This window comes from Indicator indicator, chromosome 9 (genome assembly GCF_027791375.1).
Source record: "Indicator indicator isolate 239-I01 chromosome 9, UM_Iind_1.1, whole genome shotgun sequence".
NCBI classification, from domain to species: domain Eukaryota; kingdom Metazoa; phylum Chordata; class Aves; order Piciformes; family Indicatoridae; genus Indicator; species Indicator indicator.
The window spans coordinates 19,391,715-19,407,864 of NC_072018.1; the positions used below are offsets into that span (position 1 = coordinate 19,391,715).

Genomic DNA, 16,150 nt, shown 5'->3' on the forward strand with positions numbered 1-16,150 from the left:
GCCACACACATGTGGAGTGTATCATTAACTATTGCACAGTTCCCATGCCTGGCAGAGGAAAGTTCTCGTTCAGTAGCCTCTAGCTGCACCAAAATTTGCAAACCATCAAGAAAACAACTCTGTGCACCATCTGTTTGTGCCCTGTGGTTTGCTGCAAGTATATACTTGATTTCTGATTTGATCTCTTAGTCCTCGTCATTTTTTTCTTTAAATTTTAATTTTCGATCTGAAGAATATGAAGAATATGAAAAATTCCCCAATCCTGTGGCAAAACTTGTTCCCCTTCCCTCACCTTTTTGCTAATGGGAATTATTTTTCTAACACCATAGGCAGATTGGCACACTAAAAGTATGTGTATGCTTTCTTCTGATTTAATTGAATTTGCTGGTCTAAAATGTGCTGTTCGCTAATTCAAGAAGCTATCTACTGTAACTAATATCAGACACAGTTACTAAACACCTCCCCTTCCTCCTGCCCCCCGCTGCCAACCTAACCCAACAAAAAAACAGATTGCATTTTGATTCAAAAGGAGTATTTCTATACTTTAAGGGTGGTCTCTCTTCTCCCTTTAAATTTTCCTTCAATTACTGTGTGTCTTGGTTAACAACCCTGGTTTTACAGTATTCCTGTAGTTTACATTCAAAATTGGATAGCTGATGCTTTAATACGCATTTTATTCTTTTCAGTCAAAGCAGTTTCATTTTGCCTGGATTTTTACCCATTGTTGATTGAAAGATTGGAATTTTTACACTGTGATCAATCTAGTTGGAGGGAAAGATCAGCAGCCCAGGGTGGCTCTGAAAAAAGTTCTCAGCAAAGCCTCCTCATTGTGCTCATAGCATAACCCACACTGAAATTTAAAGCTGTGTTTCAATTTCCTTCTACTTAATGTGTGGCACACATTTGTCCTTAAGTTCTGCCAAATGTGGGAGGTAAAACAATTGTGTAGGAAACCTCAGCAAGGGGAGAAGTTTCCCTCTGTAGAGATCTCGTTGATGTTCTGCAGCTCCATGTTTTGGAAGCTTCAGTAACAGTTTTGCTGTCTGCCAACTGAAGGGAATTAATGCAGCAGTTAGAGGCAAGCCTTATGCAATGCGACAGGTGCTAATCTTCCAGGAAATTCATCCTACATCCCACCCATTAAGGGAATTTTATGTAAAAATGGTTTAATGTCTCTTTAAAGGTGTCAGCAAGCATGTGAGGACCACACAGCTTGGGTTCCACTGAAAGTAATGGAGTGAAATTGTCTGCATAATTATTTTAGTTGGATTGAGAATCTGCAGTCCTCTATTGCTTCAGGAAATAAACCTCTGTTAAAACCATATGGCAGTATTCTCAAAAGAGACGTGATTACAGGGCCACTTCTCTTTCACATCTCCAGGCAGAGTTAGAGAAAGTTGTTATGTTTGTGCATAATTAATTCTTCATTTTCCTTGTGAGCAGACACAGAAATGTCATTTGTTAGCATGCTTGAGGGTGCTGGTATGTTTGTTTGTGGACACATGTAAGATTGCTTTTTGGTGTAGTGAAGCAGCAAAAAATGGTGCTGCCTCTGACCAAAATTAGAAATACATAAGGAATGTACCATTATGTGTAGCAAAACTGCATAATGGAGAAACTCATCAGAATGAGTTTTACTTAAGTTCAGGGTAAGCAGCCAGTGCTGGTAGAAACTACAGCCAGTGGAAATGATGTTACCTTACTTTAAATGAGGCCACTTAACTTACAGGCACACACAAAATACCAAGGATGGGTTTTAATTACAGTGCACCTCATCCTTCTTCATGGCACCTCCTGCTACTTTTACAAGGGACTGTGGGGTTACCCTGATCTGATGCAATGGGATTGACATGGACAGAGAATGGCTTCTGGTGCTCAGAATACCTGAGCAGCCATCAGGAGCTGAGTACCCATCCCTGCCTGAGGGGCTCAGGGAGCTGCTGCTTACAGGAGAAGGCCTTTGACAGTTTTTTTGTATCGATGTTTTTACGAAAGCAGAGAGGGAAACATCCAAAGACTGAATATGAAGGTGTGAAAACCACAGAGCTTGGTAGAGGTACAGTTGTGTTAATTGCCAAGTGTGTGAATCTTGACTTTCACTTTAAATTCAGTAGTCAAAATGCTCTCTTCATCAGTTTTATACCAGTGTGCATCCATTTGTTTTAGTGAAGGTATATGCCAGAATCAACAAGAAAGCAAGAAGCATTATCAAAACATTAGAAAACAGTAACATCAGCCATTCTCAAACATTATCAAAAAACTTATCAAAGAAAAGCAAAACAAGAAAAAACACTTTTTGCTTTCAAATCTGAGTGAAGCAAAGGATGTAAGTTACCACCACATCTACTGAGAGTGAGTGTTGGGAATGGATGTTCTGTTGAACTTGGAAAAAGTTTTGCATCTTTCTTTTGTGTTGCTGCCTTTATACTTACTTTAAATTAATTAAAACTGGTGAGTTTTATTTGTGATAATCCCAAGGCAATGCACCACTATGATATCCAATTTCTTCAGCATCACGAGTGTTGCTTGTTTTACGTTTCTTGGACAAAAGAGGAAGAGCATTTTGTGTTCTATTTTCCATCATACTTTGATAGAATGAAATCAGGGTTGGGCTTAAAGAAAAAGGCAACTCTTATATGTATGTGTTGCCCCCTAAAAAATGGTGTCGATGGCTTGAATGTGCTTTATTTTCTCTGTGGCAAAAAGGCAGCAGTAGGGCTGAAAGGTAGACTGCTCATCTTGTATCTGAAATTCCATAACCAAGAGATTTAAGTTTTGTCTTGCAGACACTGTAACTATTTCAGTGGAAGCAACTATATTATTCCTTAAAATGAGTCATATGACATTAAAAACAAAGCAAATAATAAAATTCAAATTCGTGCAAGCTGCAAAGAATTCAAGGCCAGGCTGTCTCCCACTGCAGATGATAGCAAAGCCTCTGTTCATGGCTCTAGGAAATGCTTTGGGCCCCATGCAATCCCATTTTTCCAATTGTAGGTTCATGCTTTTTTATCCTGTGAATTAAATGAGGATTTGCCACCCGCAAAATCAAACCCAATGAAAGAAATTTGCTTTAAATAGAATGAGCAATTGAGGTGATATTAATAGCACAGGGATGATGAGTATTTCCAGAATTTAAGTACTTCAATGTTATTTCTGCCTGGTTTAAGAGAGCAGAATGAAATATCCCCTGCACCCTTGCATTGTTGAGATGTTTTCCATTGGTGCACTGCAGTGGGTATCCAAAATTGATGACTCATCAAAATAATAATACAATAGTTAGAGATTACTCAAAGCATGTGTCAGTGAGGATCTAAGGTGTTTTAATGTCTTTCCAAGCTCTTCAAGCATATATATTTATACACACACACATATATACACAACTATGTATGTATTTGGGTAGGGCAGTTTGTATGTGCTTGTGTGCGTATTTGAAAGCTATCAACCTCACGGCTGCTCATTTGAACAACTTGTGATTTAGGCATTCACACTTTCTGTTTCTTTGCTTTCTCTTTTTTCTGGCTGAAATGGATTTCTGTTTAGCAGTGAAATAATGGAGTAGGTACAGCAAGATCAAATTAAAGCCTGTGAACTATAATTGTCTTTAAAAAATGAACTTGGGGAAGGATTGTGCTGCTCAAGGGACTGGTCATAAGGCAGAGAGGATTCCCTGTCTTGTATGCTACATCTTGTCCAGTGTCCAAAATTTAATGCACTCGGAGCAAGCTCGATGTGTGAGCAAGAGAGACTGCTGAATTCAGAAACACAAATCAGGTCCCGCTTGGATGAATCTTCTCTACTATGCCTTGAGGAGAAGCCCATTTTCTTTTAAAGCTGATACAAATGGAAGAAATAAAAGAGGTAATTGGGATTTCTGTGGGCTAAGTTCTCTGCAGAAGCAGCCACAGCAGTTGTAGGGGACTGCAGTAGCCCCAGCCTTTCTCAGACTTTCCCTGGACGTTTGTCAGCACAGTTTGCTGCACCATGAATGGCATCACCCACTGCTTGTCTTGGCTACCATCCAGCTCTGTCTTGCAGGCACATCCCCCCTCCCCCTTCCCACCTGCATTCCTGGGGATTTGTTACCTTCTGGTAGCCAAAAGCACAGGCAACTGGGGCAGGGGGTGAGATTTATTATCCAGGATTCTGTTTTCCTATTGTTTTTAAGTTCACAGGAGGCTTCCCGTTACTAAACAAACTTTACAACTGTCAGCAGAAGGGTCAGCCCCCTACCAGAATCCTTCAGAAAAATGCTGCATTTCTTACAGCCAAATGCAGTTGTCACTCACCTCCCTCCCCTCTGTCCTTCCTGGGGCTTTCCGTGCAATGCATTGCCCATGAGCAGGTCAAATTCCTGGCGTAGGCACTGAATTAACAACCTGCAAAGCCTGTAAGGACAGGCTTAACTTTGGCCAATGACTTGCATCTCATGCACTGGCAATGCTTTGCTCAGTTTTGGGCATCATGTAATTAAACAGCTGGTCTGGGGTAGAGGCAGTCAGCATTAGGGTTTGAGAGGGTTTAAAATAAGATGAATGTATGTAGGGCTGGAAGTTCTGTAGCAAAGATGAAATTTGTGGTTTTGTAGTTCACAGCAGAATGCGAATTTTCTTTATTTTCTCCACCAAAGGAAAACAATAAAAATTGAGTGGAGGTAGTTACGAGTGAAGCATTTGCAGAAACAAATACATAATGTAAATAATGAGGCTATCTTGTTGGAAAATCCCAACCCTTACTGCATTGAGGAGTATTCTACACTCTCATAGAAGACATAGGTTGTTCAAAACATTTGATTCTGAGCTTAGTGTGGTTTTTTTTTCCCAAGAAGTTTGTAATTTTGATGTCCCTTGTTCATAATTTCTTATAAATATGTTAAAGGTGGGTATCAAGAGGATGGGTCCAGACTCTTTTTTTTTTTTTGGTGCCCAACGACAGGGCAAGGGGCAGTGGGCACAAACCAGAACCCAGGAAGTTCCATCTGAACATGAAGAAAAAAATATTTCCTTTGAAGGTGGAACTGGAACAGGTGCTGGGCCAGGCTGCCCAGAGTGTTTTTTGAATCTCCTTCTCTGGAGATCTTCAAAGCTTGCCTGGACATGTTCCTGTGTAACTTAACTTCTACGTGAATCTCCTTTAGCAGGAGAGTTGGACTAGATGATCTCCAGAGCTTCCTTCCAACTCCTTCCATTCTGTGATTCTTCCTTTGGCATGGAGAAGAGCACATAGGTTTCGGCAGAAGAGGATAGCTGGGGCTACTCTCCATGGGACCATCTCTCTTCAGTTAATGAAGCCCACAAATAAGAAAGCAACAACCAAAACTAGTTGTGGACTAGTAACATGTTAGTGGTCTTCTGGACCTTCATCTGGGGATGCAGGAACACTCTAGTGTTCTCTTCTAGTTTTACTTTTTTTTGTGTCTTGCCTGAAAAGCTGTGAAACACAGAATCATGATTGCTAGGTTAATGGTGAAATATATCTTGCAATATCCACTGTGAGGCAAATAAATTACAGTTATTCTGAAGGTAGAGCCATAAGAAACTGGTGCAGAGTGGTTAAGCCCAGCATTTCCAAACTCAGGTTCCTTGTGGTCTGGAATACCTAAGCAGACACAGCCTGTGTTTCACTCTACCCTTTCATTGCAGCTGGAGATGCTAAACTCTTTGAGCATCAGTCCCACAGTTAGCATGAGCTGCCTGACTTGATGCACTCATGTTAAAAATATTGTGTACGTGACTTAACCAAGCACAGACATTCACTCAGTCCTACAACAGCAGAGCTAAAAGAAACCTCAGGCGACCTAATCCATTTCTTTTCCTCAGAGGAAGCATTATATATACTTAGATCATCACTGACATCTGTCCAAATACTTAAATCCTCTTGTACTGGGCCTTCCACTTATTACCAGGTCTGGTTTTTATTTTTTTTTCTTTTATACTTAAAAAGGAATTTGCTAATATCATACATTAATCTCTTAAATCTCCTTTCCTTCAAGTGAAGCCATCTTTTTCTTGTTCTCTTCTCAACTGACATGGAGATCAATTGATTACCATTTTCTTTAGAAAGCATTTTACTTTTATCTTGTCCTTTTCCACTCGCCTGTTTTCTAGACTAAACAAATGTATTTCCTTCAACTTTTCCATGTAGGTCATGCTTTCTAAATCTCTTATCATTCCTCTTGCTCTTTGGATTCTCTCTCATTTGTCTGTATCTTTCTCAGAGGGCGGTGTCCCAAACTAGATAAAGCAGTCCAGCTGATGTCTCACCACTCTCAACAGAGTTTAACAGTTACCTTCTATGTCTTCTATGCAACTGAACCATTAATCTTTCCCAGAACTGCATTTACTTTTCTTTTTTCTTTTTTTTTTTTTTAAGACAGAATCATATTACTGAGTCACATTCAACTTTCAGCTCCCTGCTACCCCCAGATCTTCCTTCACAGTGCTGCTGGCTAGTGAATTTGTCATCTTGCACTTGAGCATTCAATTCCTTTCTCCAAAATGTAGTACAATGCACTTCACTTTTATTGCATGCTATTTTACTAATGACATGGCAAATATCTCTTCTCCGATTTGCTAAGATCATTTTGAACTCTGACCCCTTGCTCCAAGGTCTGGAGGACACTTCCCTGTTGGATGTCGTCTCAAGATTTTATAATAGTGCTTTGTATTGTATCATCCAAGTTATTAAATAAAAATAAAAAGCATTATTTGGCTAAGGATGCATAAAATACCTTCCACTTCAATATCACTATCGATAGTCAGTGGACAACCTCGTAACACCAAACTCTTACCCATTCATCACCTCTGTCTGTATTTTTAACCTTTAAATGACACTTTCTTTCCCTCAAAGACTTGAAAGCAGGGGTTGATCCATCCCAGTTTCTACCTGAGACAGAAATGTCCCTCCTGGCACTGGCAGACAGAGATGGAGCATAACAAAAGAATAAAAACTGCAACTCATCTCCAGGGTTGTTGGCAGCATCTTTAGGCCAGTGTTTCTTCTCTAAGTCCAGATGCATCATTTATATGCTGCTTAAGGCTGTCCATCTACAGACACATGTAGGTGCTTGTACAAGTGCTCTGATTACACAGAAAATTGAATAATTTCTGTAATGTGAAAATAGTTCCAATAAACCTATTCACTGCCAACAGCACGAGACTTTTTTACACTCTTGAGTGTATAAATAAGAGCAAAGAATGTCACTAAGTATAATTTTTACTGGAGCAACCACCAAATCTTTATACCTTTCAGGAGGAATAATGGGAGGCATCCATCAAACTGTCATTACAAATTCGATGCCACAAACATAAGCTCATGCAGCCGCCAGGAATCTATAAACCTTTCAGAGGGATACGCCTGTTTTTGACATTCAAAATAAAAAATCTTCATAGATTTTCGTGGAAAACACTGATGGGCCAGCAGCTAAATGACATTTTTCAGCAGTCAGACTGACTCCACACAAACTGAATGGATGTCCAGTTTTAGAAGGACAGGTTAATTACTTTCTGTGCTGTGCCCAGGAACAAATAATAACTTGTTCTCTTTTACTTACTGAGTGGGAAAAGATGTTTGAGGGTGTTTGGGTGTTGGTTTTGGTTGTTTTTCTTTTCTTTCTTTCTTTTTTTTTTTTTTTAAAGGCTGCTACTGCCTGGGTTCTGCCTACATATAACCTGAGTGTAGGTGCCTTTTATGTAACAATAACTTGATACTACTCAAAATACTTGGCGCTTCAAGCAGGGGAGTGGAATGCAGTAAGAACACTTTAGCAGGTCTGAGGGTGAGTAAACTCCAGCAGTTTTGGAAGGCAAGGGTAGAGTTTTCAGATTATGTCTCTCCTTTACTTGGCATTCACAGACAATAAGAATACAAGGATTAACATAGTAGACTCCATTTATTACACTTGGGTGGATAAAGCAATTATCTGTCTATCATGGCTGTAGTAAATTGTGCAACAGCATTAACATGGGTGGATACATGGATAAATGCTACTCTGCCACAGAGGGTGCTGATACACAAGATAATCCTTCAAGTCAAACTTGTAAAGACTTTTCTTTTGGAGTATATATCATGTTACTCCCCTCCAGTGTAGATTGGAATGGCATCTTTTTTGTTTTTAACCACGTTTTCAGGTTTCTTTAGCCATATGAATTTTATTAGTAAGGTTATTTTAGAAATGTCCCATTTTAATGGAGTTTAAACAATAAGCTTAAAACCTGCTGCATGGATATAAACACAGTAGTCTTCTACTGCAGCAAAGCAATCTGTTGAAAGATAGAGTGCAAACATGCACATATCCATCTATTATTGCTTAACTGTTGTTTCTTCCATGCCTGAATTCCCATTGTAACCACAGAGTTCAGCCTGGAACACGCTCCTGGTTTTGGTGAAAAAAACCAAACCCAAAATAAGAATGCACTGTATTGATGTCTAGAGAGCAGAGCAGTGTGCAGCATCCTAGAACTCTGAGACTAGATTTGAACTAAGTGCCTTAAATCTGGTTTAATGGCTGTGTTTGCTTCACCACCTCTCTCCCCCACCTCCCCCCCCCTTTTTTTCTTTTTTCTTTTAAAGTAATCAGGTTTTGCAAGCGTTAAGAAAACTATCCCTTCCTGTAGGCTGGAGGGAGGCCAGTTCAAGGAGAATTTTTTTCTCTCCCACACTCTTGCCCTCTTCTTTTGCTATGATCTTTACTACCAATCACTTCAGCAAGCAACAGAAGTTGGTGGGCATTTATTGGATAGCTATCTTTGAAGGGGGAAAATGCCTTATTCCTCAAAGATACTACTGGATTAGTATGAGGATGATAAAGTCAGAATGAGGAGCTCTTGCACTTCTGTAGGACAACCCTTTCTCTTCCTCTTCCCCCTTCTGCTAAAAAAGGGGGAGGAGAAGCATAACAGATACCAGCATGCAGAGGGAATTAAGGCAGGGACCAAGACTTGCGTGACAGTCTCTGTTTATATGAGTTGTCTTTAATGTCTCCAAGCAGCGATGCTAGCAATGTTTAGCTGGTTTCCTGGCACACGTGCACACAAATTCCTTTATATTCATGAAGGATGGATAAAGGTGAAAGCAAAGCATTGTGGCACAAAGGAGTCCTACCTGCTCTCTGTCTGACCTGGATGGTTTGTGCTGATGTTCATGTGGGGTGTTTGCAGAACAAGCCTCAAGATCCAAGTCAGAACTCAAAAGCTTTTTGAAAAGAGAAATTAAAAATCCACAACACTACAGCAAGGTAAACCTTGATCATTTACTGGTGAGCTGAAGCCATACCACACCAGACGGACAGAGCAGAGTGGGTCCTGCAATGCTGCAATGAGTTGAAGGGTTGAAGGAAACTGGTGCAAAAGCAATCCCACTTGAGCCCCTTCCTCTGCTTGTCTTTTCTCTCAAAGCACCGTTTCATTCATTAAAGTTTTGCTGCTTTATCATCACTTTTCCCTGTGCAGACTTCCTGGCCCACTCAATCCCTGCCACATGCCCCCCATCAGTCCCTTGTCTGCCAAAGGAGCAGCCTGGAGCCTTGCTCTGAGCAGACATGTTTCACTTCTCTACATAGAGAAATTCTGAGAGTGAGAGGCTCCATTGCAGCTGTGTCTGTGTGCCGAGAAAGGCCGACCTCTGGGGTCTGTCTTTCAGCTGGATACATGCTTTACACAGACCCCAGCTGGATTTTAAAAAGCACCGAAAACACTTTATGTTCCCAAAGGCTTTGCAATGGTTAAGAGTCATTCCCATGGACGCAAAGGGACCACAGGTTACACACCCATGGATTATTTCCCCTCACCCTTTCTGCCCCTTCTTCCCTGCTGGAAGCTCTGGCTCTGTCCTGTGCCTAAGATGAGCTCAGCCAACATTTGCTTTTGCTCCCAGTAAGTCAGTGGGGAGATGACCATCGACACCAGAGGTGCTCCACAGGCTTGACCTCTACACAGAGGTTCAAACCCCCCCCGACTCTGCACACCCTGGGATGGAGACACAGCTCCTGGAAGATGGTAGCATAACTGGTTCCCCTGGGAGCTGTATAGGGGCCCTTTTGGAGCTATGCGCCAGTTTGCAGACCTTCACAAAAGCAGGGGGCAGGGAGGAGGAGCTCACTGGGATTTTGTCAGTGGGCCATGCTGGATCTGTTGTATGGAAACTGAGGCTATCCTCAGTGTATGTTCCTCTGTTTTTATTTCTATTTCTCTACAGTAGTTTCAGGTATAGGACGTACCTGCTTTGGGTAAAAATTACGTCTTTTTTAAGAAAAAAAGAAAAAGAGACAGTCTTGTTTTCTGCCTGTGTCTGAGTGACTCCTGTTGACACTAATGGGTCTCTGTGCACAGTTGGCAGAATAAGCTCTCTAGTCTAGTGCAAACTGGTGCCCTCAGCTATTTAAAGAACAAACATTTTTTTTCTCCATTGAGTGAATTAGCTGCAGTTACTGCACCTATGTAGCTCCTTGTTTTATGAACTATAAGAACCTTTCCTATGCACAGCCTATGGCCTAATTATGTAATTATGTCTCTTGGGTGGATTATATTTTTCTTCTCATAATTGTGTCTTTACCCAAGAGACTGGAAGGGTTCCAATCTTTCCCCTTTCTTGGGTAAAAATTGTTTGGCTCTTTTGTATTTAGGACCTTTTTTCATGAACTTTGGATTGGGTACGTTCAGTAGGACTACATGAGGGGAAGCCAGCCTGGGGATGATAGTTTGTCACAAAACAAGAGACACAAGAGGGACTCCTGTGGCTTGCTTCAGATTTTTTTTTTTTTTTTTTTTGTTCTTGCAGAAAGCTGATGTGCGTCTTCAGACTTTTGCTAATTTTTAGCTCTCTTATTTTTATCTCCAGTGCCTAGACTGACACTGCTTTGGAGCAACATCTTGTCTTGTTGTTGTCTGAAAGCTGTAACAGAATAATTAATGTTTTTGCTCATGCTGAATGCTCAGCATTATTCAATCCCTGCACAACAGCTGTTAGGAAGCCTTAGGCTCAGGTCTCAATGCCTTATCTGAATGTGACTCCCCTGTCTTCAGTTTTGCAAGCCTGTAGCTGAAATCACATTCAAGCCCATATCAGTCTCTTCCAGTTACAGCTGATCCGTAGGACCAAGTGGGATGAAATGCAGGAGGATGTCTAATGAGAATTTAAAGGAAATTTGTGATGAAAATCAGAGGACAGGTATCTTTGTTGTGGTGTGAAATAGTCTTCTACAGCATGTACACAGTGTGCTAGCATTAAAGGAGATATAATCAGTGTTTGTCTCAAAGACATATAATATTAGTAGGAAAAATGTGCCAGTTCTTTACACTTTTTTAAGCACTTCACTTTTGGAGAACAGTGGGAATAATCAAAACTTGTGTTCTTGGTCTCTGTTGTGCTTCTCTTGAAGTCAGGGAAAGCTTGGGATGTATAGGCTGTAAATTCGTAGCTTGTAAACTAGGTGATTATTATTCTTTCTGCTACTCCTTAGCCTGAAGGAAAGTCCCTTTTCCATTAAAGTTTTATTCTTTTTCAATCTCAACACTGAACCCAGAGCCATAGAAAGCCTTGATGACTGGGCTGGTGTTCAGAGGATTTTTATTTTGTTTGCCCTTTCCAGCTGTAGTCACTCCATGGAATGACTCTCCAAACTTCGCTGTCTGATGATAAGAACACTCCTGACATACACCAAACACAAGATGTGGTAGCATTTCATGTTGGGCTGTCAACCTCCATTCTGCTTGGGATATTCCAGCAAATATGTCCCCAGCAGGTGAAAGTTCACGTTCTTACTTTCATGATGTTTCTGCTTTCCCTTGGCACTTTGGAGAAGACACCTGACATCTTGTAAGGCAAATCAAAAAAGAGAGAACTGGGCAACAACTGAAAATAACAGACCCACTTGAGAGTGATAAAGGCATCTGTTGAAAATCTGGTAACCAGATCCCCTTGGTACCAGAAAGAAAAAACACACACACCCTGGTGGGTGGTGTACAAGGTACAAAGAAAGGGAGTCCCTGAGTGTCAGCATCTGGAGAGGCCACGTGTAGGATAATCTGATTAGTTTTCAGTTCCACACCCACAAGCTGAAAGATAAAAACAAAAGCGCACACCCCTCCTCCCTGAGGAGGTAAAAATCTTCAAGCATCAACACCACATTTACATTCTGCAAGTCAGCCTCTTCCATGGCCTGATTTACATCTTGACTTCTCCAGTGGAGTACTGGAAGTTCAGTGATGAGAGACAAGCTCATGTCCCTTTCCAGTTACCACATCCAGCAAACTCAAGATTGCCTTCCTTTGATCTGGAGACATTCTTTCATTTAGTTTAAACTGAACTGATTAAGCTGCAGATGAAGCTTCCTCACATCTTCTGCCACACCTGGGATGTGATAATTGAAGATTAGCTTCTATGGGCCATTTTAACATGTTCTGAGGCTGTGCTAGACTGACAGGCTAAGCAGCAGTGCAGGCGCCAACTGTTTGAGTGCAGTTTGCACTGACTCTGTTACACTCTCTTAATACTATTTTTTGGTTTGGTTGGGGTGGGTTAATGGCAATGCTTTCTGTCTTTAATACTTGGGTTGGTGTTTGGCTGGAAGTAGCTGAGTGGCTGTGAGAGATGAGAATTGCTCATCATTTTGGAGCTAATAATATCTATAATTTCTAATATCTAACATTCTGTACTATGGCAACAGACAATTCAGAACAGCTTTTATAGCTTCTGTCTATTAACTCTCAGTTTTTCTCATCTTTTCTCATCTCATACCTCTCTATCCTTACCTGTGACCTGATTGACTACAAAGTCCCCTGGGCCCCATTCTTGTTTAGTAACTCTGTGACACCCTCAGTCTGTTTGACTTCATTTTGTATCCAAGTCTGTCTATGTCAGTAACTATTTTGTCCCCCTCCAAGCCAAATCCGCTCCACAAAAAACATCTTTATAACAGAGTAACCAGCCCTAAATGTAGTGTTGCAGGCATTGGGATAGTTGCAACTTTATTTTATTCCTTTTTTCATGTAGGTTTTATATTTCTTCTTCATGTACTTGCTGCTGCAGCAGATCACAGATTCTGTCTGAGCTATCCACACTTGCTACCCTAATCTTTTTTCCTGAAATAAAATTACACTTCATGACCAAGACCAAGGAATACAGCTTTTCTTAGCACGCTCCCGTGGGATTGGGAATTTCTCTGTCAACAGACACATATATCAATGAGAGATGAAAAGCAGCTTGTGGAATGAGTTTTAAACATGTATCACATATTTTATTGCTGCTGCTTATGTGCTACTCGAAGGCCTTTTCAGAGTATTTTCAGCCCATACCTCATGGCTCCTCTGTACTTAATAGGATTTTTTTTTCCTGAACAGTAATCAGCACAAGGCATTTATTTAAGTTGCCTATACTTCTTTGTGAGCACTTCCTGAGTATGAAGTTTTTGTTGAATTTCCTGCTTGCTTTCAATGTGAGCATGTCTTAGCTTTTATCAAAGCTAACGTGTGAAGCTGTAATGTAATCTGGCTCACTGGGACATTTCACTGGGGGAGTGTGGCTTCTTCTGTGGGTCTCTTTGTCACAACATGACTTGTGTTACAACCCTAAATTTTAAATGTCCAGAAGGGGAAGGCAGGTCTGCCTTTGGCCCCTTGCTGGTTTCTGGGGACTTGCAGTTCAATTGATGCCTGGGGTCTTCCAGATGTGCATCTAGTTCTGTTTCCCTCCTCCCCCCCCCCCTTTTTTTTTTGTGGGGTGGGAGATGACAACACCCAAACCCACACATCTCTAGATCATTTCAGTTCAACCACATGTGGGAATCTTTCTTCTTATCCCCCCTTTACATCCTCTCCCTGCTTTTTCTTATTTCCGCCCCCCCCCCCCCCCCCGCCTGCACCAAAGTGCACTGCTATCCTGCTGAACTTTGTCTTCCTGTGATAGACTTGGTTCATTATAGTAATAATACATATATATAATTAGACTCTTTTCTAGCAAAGATGTTCACAGGCAGAGCGTGATGAAAACAAAGCTGAGGTTATTTGGTACAGGTTGGTGCAGGAGTGGTGACCTGTATAACAAGTGTTTGTTGAGTTATCTGAAGACAGTAAAAATAATTTGTGTACTGTTAGTGATTATTTAGCAAGAACTGCACTGTATGAACATAGAAGATGATTTTTCTGTGTGTGTGTGAAAGTAGTTTCTTCAGATTTAGCAGCCCCCATCTTGTACAAGCTGTAATTTCAGTTGAAAAGATAATCCTAAAAACTCCCAGGTTAGATGTTATCCTGTTAATTAAGCTGCCATTAAGAACTTCTTACAAGCCTACCAAAAATTGTTGCCCTTTTAAAGTGACTTATACCTCCTGAAGAGAGAAATAGCCATTCATGTCAGCTCAAACATAGCAGCACCTTCTCCTTAAGGAGAAGTCTCCTGCCTGCTCTGTGCAGGAGAAAAAATATACTTCAAAGTACAAAATAATGGACCAACTAATTAATTATTTTTAACTTGCTAGAGAATCACAGAATCACACAGAATTTTCTCCAATTAAATTCCATCCATTTTCTTCACATCTTCTAACCTGAATCCTTCACTTCTCTATCTAGAACCATAATTTTTCTGAATCTAATTAGAATTTAGCTGTCTAGTACTGACTTTGCCTGTATATCACATAGGCACTATGGTCCCAGCTAGATGATGTGAAGCCATGCACTTCAGTACTGTGGTGAGAGAGGTATCATTAAGCAGCATTTTTTAAAGGAATGGTAGTCTGATAGTTCAATCTCAAAATTCAGTGACCTTGTTTGTGCTTTTAAAATGAATTGACCAGTCCCAGAATTGGTACTCTGGCCCTAAGACTGATGGAACAGTCTAACAATGTCTGTAGAGCTGAACTCTTATAGCTTCCAGATAGTTCAAACTGCTGCTGGACAAGGTAGACTATCTCAAGCCACTGGAGATCAAACCTGGGTACAAACCCTACCAGAGAACCTTCTTACTGTAAAAAGCATAAAAATATCCTACCTAGTTATTCCTTGTGCCCCAGTACTGCTTACAGAGATGGAGGCACACATGGTTCTGGGTTGCAGTTAGGGGGTCTGGGCCCCCATTTCAGGTATGCTAGATGCTTTTTGTGTGACCTTGGTTGGTTACTTAGGGTGAGACTCATTCCATTTAACGTTGACTAATGGTGAGGCTGTCTAATTAAACTAGTCATGTGTACTCCCTCTCTGATCAGAGAAGGAAGAGAAAGCAAATTCAGAAGGTGAATCATCGTATTTTAAGACTGATGTCAGAAAGAAATGAGATGAATTACCCTCTGGAAGTAGCTACTTCTTCCCATTAACTGCAGGGGAAGTCTACATTAGAAGAGTTTACACTAGATGCCTGATTTATGAATGGTTGAAGTTAAGTAAAATTAGTCCTGACCTTAATTTCTATGCATGCCTGTTTCTCCATATGTTGGATGATAGAAATAGCACTTTCTGCACCTTGAATTCAAAGAAAATACTGGACAAGGAGCATCCTGTAACTACTTTGGAAAGAGATTAACTTAGGAACAAAAATACAACAATTAGAGAAACAAAGCCTTTACTCTTGAAACATCTCAATGACAGTATGAGCTGGTCCACATGGGGCATCCTGCTGCTTTCACTGTTTTCTGGGTTTAGATTTTGTCAACCAAGCACCTATAAATGAGTGTTCCTAGCACAGTCATATGGCAGGAAGGCAGCTTGTTTTGGGGGAGAAAATTAGGAGCACTGAGGAAGTCTGACCATGCAAGGAAGTGTGGGACCCAGTCTTGGCCAGCAGGTTTGAAGGTTTTCCTTGTGAAACTGCTCTCCTCAAATGACAGTGATTATTTACTTTTTTGAAAACTTCCTAGTGGAGTGGAAGCTAATGAGTAGCTGTGAGAGAGTTAAAGAAAAAAAAAAGAGAGAGGAAAAGCTTGCATTTTCATAGCAGAAATCCACAACATATAAACCAGACATGGAATAATTGTCCCACTTGATAACTTGTGCTTGTACATGAGACTTGCTTATGTAAAACAAAGTCTACCTCTTTACCTAGTGTAGTTAAAAGAGCAGAAGAAAAAAAAAAAAAAAAACAGGCAGCAACAAAAAAGACCTTGTGTGGGTGTCCTCGTGGGTGCTTATTTTGACCCAAATGACAACATTACACATCCGTATGT

At 40.7% G+C, this 16,150-nt stretch overlaps 1 protein-coding gene across 3 annotated transcripts in view; it reads left to right on the forward strand.

Annotated features, from left to right (window-relative positions):
• The window catches only part of RUNX2 (RUNX family transcription factor 2), a 151,410-nt gene that overhangs the window by 100,653 nt on the left and 34,607 nt on the right, over positions 1 to 16,150 (forward strand). The window lies entirely within an intron of this gene.